The sequence below is a fragment of the Aegilops tauschii genome, chromosome 2 (genome assembly GCF_002575655.3).
Source record: "Aegilops tauschii subsp. strangulata cultivar AL8/78 chromosome 2, Aet v6.0, whole genome shotgun sequence".
In the NCBI taxonomy this organism is placed as follows: domain Eukaryota; kingdom Viridiplantae; phylum Streptophyta; class Magnoliopsida; order Poales; family Poaceae; genus Aegilops; species Aegilops tauschii.
The window spans coordinates 224,027,855-224,033,141 of record NC_053036.3 but is presented as its reverse complement, the minus strand read 5'-3'; the positions used below and the strand labels follow the sequence as shown (position 1 = coordinate 224,033,141).

At 45.3% G+C, this 5,287-nt stretch overlaps 1 long non-coding RNA gene across 1 annotated transcript; it reads left to right on the top strand.

Moving 5' to 3' along the window:
- Window positions 1–514: 514 nt before the first annotated feature.
- On the top strand, window positions 515–4,505 carry LOC109761830 (uncharacterized). The gene is made up of 5 exons (XR_002232598.4): window positions 515–2,190; window positions 2,364–2,406; window positions 2,499–2,732; window positions 3,526–3,617; window positions 4,254–4,505. It is a non-coding gene; the product is annotated as an uncharacterized lncRNA (long non-coding RNA).
- The last annotated feature ends 782 nt before the right edge of the window (window positions 4,506–5,287 follow it).

The window sequence follows — 5,287 nt, the reverse complement described above, 5'->3', positions numbered from 1 at the left end:
AGGCAGGTGCAGTTCAAATTTGACCCGCTTCCTACTGAATCGGTGGAAATTTGTCTTTTTCACAAGAGGTGGATCGAAACTTTTGACACCTAACCATTTGGTCAATTGTGCATTAAATATGTTCTAGTATTTTATAAAATTGATTTGGTACAATTTTGCAACAAATATATGGTAGGTCCTTCACAAAAAAAGTCATTTTGGGCACTCGAAAAATGGTAAATGATTTTTGTGTACAATGCAAATGAAAACCACAAAATCATCATTGTTTGAAATCCCAAGATACACATATGTGCACAATATTGGGTCATTTAAACATACAACATGAGGCTAATATGTTGAGTGTTTATCCGAAATAAGAGGGTAAAAATATAAAAGAAACAAAAGAAAAAACACAATCACATAAGGTTGATTCTGATTGGTGGAACCATTTGTGGCAAGGATCGATGACATGGCTAGCATCCTACCATCCATTGCTAGCGATCCCACGTCCATCCATCCATCCATGTAAAGAAAAGGAGAAAAAGAAAAACCACTGGACCAAACCACTTCTCGTCCTCGCGAACCCTGCCCAACCACTCGTCGCCTCCCCTTCCTCCCCGAGAACACGCGCCGCCGCCTCCTTCTCCCCGATCCAGATCGACACGCAAGCTCTCTCACCTAGCTAGCATCGCCCCCTCCTCCCCCGTCCTCCCCCAGCCCTAGCCATCCTCCCTTCCGCCACCACCGCCTGCTCCGCCTACTCCACCGCCGCCTCTGACGCCATGGCGGATGCCGACAGCAACAGCAACCCGCTGCTCGCCGACTTCGACTTCCCGCCCTTCGACCGCGTCGAGCCCGCGCACGTCTGCCGCGGGATCCGCGCGCTCCTCGCCCGCCTCGTGTTAGGGTTTTGTTATTCTTCTGCGCGAAAAGCCACGCAAGTCCGTGGAGGAGGGGAGGAGCAAGACGGGGTTGCTGGTCGGCGTGGACGACAGCGACCACAGCTACCGCGCGCTCGAGTGGGCTGTGATTTACGTTGCGGAGACGGCCGGCACCGGGGCCCCTGTGGAGCTCGTCATCGTCCATGCCAAGCCGGCCGTGTCCTCCTTCTTCACCCTCGGCGGCCCCGGCACGTGCCGTCCGCGACCCCCTGCCTAGTAATTCTTGGTTATCTGAACCGGCCGGAGGCCTGATTTCTGGAGATCGATCGATTTTAGCCGCTGCCTTCTGTCTTCCACCCCTGCATCCACTCGCTCCTCATCTCCACGCCGCCTGTTGGCGACGTCCTCCTGACGCCAGGAGGAGTCGAATGCATCAAGTCCCCCTGCATCGAGCACCGCCCTCATCGGGTGGATGGCACCAAGCGCACTCACACGCGTGGGGTCAAGGGCGTTTAGCGCGCCCCTGCCTGGCTAGATCGCCAGCGCCTCCCCGCTCGATCCCCTGCGCCCTGGACTCCGGAAGGTTGGTTGTGTCTGCTGGTGCAGGTGCATGCATCTCCCCTCGAGTTGATGAGATTCGAGAGAAGCCGACGAGCGCCGTTCGGTGCGGCATGGGACAGCTGCGCGCCGTTCGGTGCGGCATGGGACAGCTGCCATGTGCTCTGCTCTTGGGACTTGTTTAATCCTGATATATCTGATGAAATAGTACTACTCTACTTCACTGTTTAATTAGGCGATGCAAAATCCTGGTTCCAGAATTGTATTCTACCTAGCGGGATACATTCCTTGCCATTGTATCATATGGTTGATTAGATCGTAGTTCCAAGAGGATCCCAAGAACATGCTAGGATTGCACCTGCGCCTTGCCTTGATATTAATTATTTGGTCTGGAATGATTGATCTCTTTTTATGGCCCTACTCAGGATTGAGCTCCAAACTGAATTAGATGCAGCTGTTCAGTACAATGGTTGTTCTTGAACTGCAGGGCCCGGAGGTTCCGCTGGTAACAAGTTCCGAATATCGCTTGGTCTGTCGGTGGCAGCCACTCTCAACTGCGCTAATAACACTGGTGCCGAGAACCTCTACATCATTTCTGTGAAGGTAATCAAGGGGCGCCTGAACAGGCTCCCTTCTGCCTGCGTTAATGACATGGTTATGGCCAATGTCAAGAAGGGAAAGCCACACCTGGGGAAGAAAGTCATGCCGTCTGTCATTGTGAGACAGCGTAAGCCATGGCGCCGAAAGGACAGTGTCTTCATGTACTTTGAAGGTACTGCCAAGTTCTTATGATGACTTCAGTCATTCTGCACTAGTGTACTGTAGTAATTTAATTTGCCTAGTGAGTTTGATGTTTGTTAAGCTTTTAGTTGCCACTGTTTAATTTTTTGAAACCACTTGATGAACAAATGATGTATGTTAACTACATTGTTGTTAATTTGATAGGTGCTGGAGCAGCTGAGCGGACAGTCACCGGTGTTATCCAAGGGTGAGTTTCTTAAATCCGACTTGGTCCAGGTGGGCATGTCAATTGTGGTTAATATTGGTGGTCCTAATAGGAACGATATTGTGCTATTGCAGCGAGGTACATTGTCAGGTCGTTCGGTACCAGGCGTAATGAGAAGATTTCATGCTACGTAACTATCAGGGGTGAGAATGCGATGTAGCTGCTGGAGAGTGGCCTGAATTTGAAGGAGTACAAGCTGCTCAGGAGGAACCTCAGCGACACTGGATGCTTTGCTTCGGTATCCATGAGCACATCAATCTCGGCATGAAGTAGGTTGAATTGTTGGCAACACTTCTTGTGTTAGTGAGGTGCTTGTTTGAACTGGTTAATACTTATTATTCTGTTTCATTAGTAAATAGCTGAAACCAAAATCATAGAGCAGAAAGATATTAGGCTGAAAAGTGCTCTTTCATTGTACCACCAAATACTGATGTTTGGGGTGGGTGAAATCTTAGGCTTTATCCTTCAGGTTTAGCTTGTTATGAAAATTTATTTACTTGTCATGTGTTGTACGCCTGCCTTTCTTTGGCTTCCTGAAATCACAGGGGCCAACTTTAATTTGCTCATCACAAACAAGTCAAAAAATTGTACGTATGTGCAGCTTGCTGAAACTTCGACTGAATCTAGTTGGATCTTCAGTTTCTTATATCTATGAACAAATATGCATCACTGTTTTTTCTTTTTGGTTCGAGCAAACTCAAGAGTCCTTTCTAAAACTGTAGCCAAGCTGTACCTCCTGCTACTGGAACAATAAAGATGAATGAATTCTTTCTCCTGCTCAACTCTTTCCTCTCTGTCTGTCTACGATAGTAGGATTCATGCACCAAGCCCAGAACCTGAATCTTTTGTTTGGCTGCTAGTAAACCAGGTTGTACTCTTTCCAAGTGCAAGTTGGATAGAACCTGCAATTAAGTGTAGAGACATATATGGATTCTGGTTCAATTCGTATGTATGTTTATATGTGCATGCTTATGACTTTGACTAAAACTATTAAATTCATTGTTCTGCCTTGAAGGTGATCAGTCCCTAGCTGCGCGCTTTGGTCGGTCCTGCTAATTTCAGTTCCTATGATTTTTAATCTCCGTTTTCTGTTTTCCCCAGCTACCGAGACTCTTGAGTTTGTGGTGATGGCAGCTGACCCGGAGCTGATCGAAATCATCCGCCACCCCCTGTTGCCCCCTGATGATAACAAGGTAGAAATTCTGTCCGTATGCTGCATCATATATAGTACTGCTAATTAGTTTGTATGCCGTTGCTTGCGTGATATGGTTAGACCGACGACTGTCAAGCTCAAAATTCTATATGATGTGTTAAAGATTAACAGAATATATGATATGACTTGTGTGCTGACCTCTATTATCTTGCTCATCAGTAATGTGTCTGTTGTACGCTTGCCTTTCTTTGGCCTGCTATTTTTATTTATCAAATGAAAGGACATTCTGTTTGGCAGTGGCCGGTTTTGCTAAAAAAAAAGTAAATAAATTCTATGTGCATGCTGAAATGTTAGATGTCTGTTGGTTGCTGTATATGGGTAAGATGAATTGAATCTTGCTGTGTACTTGTCAATTCTAGCTTATATTGGTGTCTTGCGATCCTAAAAAATTATTGAATCCTGCTGTGTACTTGTCAATCCTGCTGTGTATTCATATTGTGTCTTTGTTTTCTTATATGAACGAGTTATCTCATTTTAACTAGCTGGAGAACAAAAAGCATGGTACTAGCTCAATTTGTGTTATCATTCTATAAATAAGTTTCCTTTTCTTGAATGGTCTCTTCATAATATACTTGCCTCACTTTTTCTGATTCTTCTTTGCTGATTCATGTAACAGGGCGACCGTGGAAGGCATGTTGCCGTTTTGTTTGTTCCCAGGCCTGATTATGGTCGTCCAGCGAGTCCGGCATGTTGTTCATTTGACTATGGTCGCCCGGCGAGTCCAACATGTTGTCATTTTCTTGTAAAGCACTGTTGTATTACACTTGTAGAGCTTGTAAAGTACTGTTTTACACATGGTCATATGTATTGGCATGGATAGAGCTTATTACTATGATTGCGATTGTATTACATGATCTGGTTGCTCTTATTCGTAGTATCATGTGTGATTTTTGTCTGCTGGTTGAAATATGAAGAATATGAGCCTGATAGATGGGACCCAGTTACCAGAACATGAAAAATGGGACCCACTAACTAGAACCTCCAGAACCTGACACCGACAACTGGGAACCATCTGACTACTGGACACATTAAATAAAAAAGGAAAAGGAAATTGTTTAGACAAAAGGCCATGCCTCAAAAATAAAAAGGCTAAAATGTTGGGCCTGGCCCATGTAGCTGACCAGAATTAATAGGAAAATAAAAAAGCTTGAATTTGTTGGGCTTGGCCCATGTAGAACACCGAATTGGACCGGGCTGATTCTTAGCCACGTCAGCTTGCCACGTTGGATCCTATGTGGCCCGGAGAGGCTGCCAGTGACCAAAACTTTGGTCGTGGAACGAACGACCTTTTACATATCACAAAGAAGGTTGTTAATTTCAGTTTACGATGGCTAGCTTTTGACCATCTAGTTTTGGTCGCAAAAAGTTCGCAAATGAAAAACAATGACAATTTAGCGACCAATAGTGATGGTCGCAAGTTGACATATTTCTTGTAGTGAGTGCCATGGAATTTTAATTCTAAAAAAAATGAAAAATGATCAGAAACACATGAAACCTTGCTTGATGTAATGTCATGCCACCAAGATGATGTGGTAAAAAATTGACATGTTTGACGAAAGTTTGGACACACCCCCCTCACAAACCTAAGCAACTCACTAGAAGGCTCGTTTTCCGAGAGGGAACAATGCATGTTTTATGACGAACGGGAGA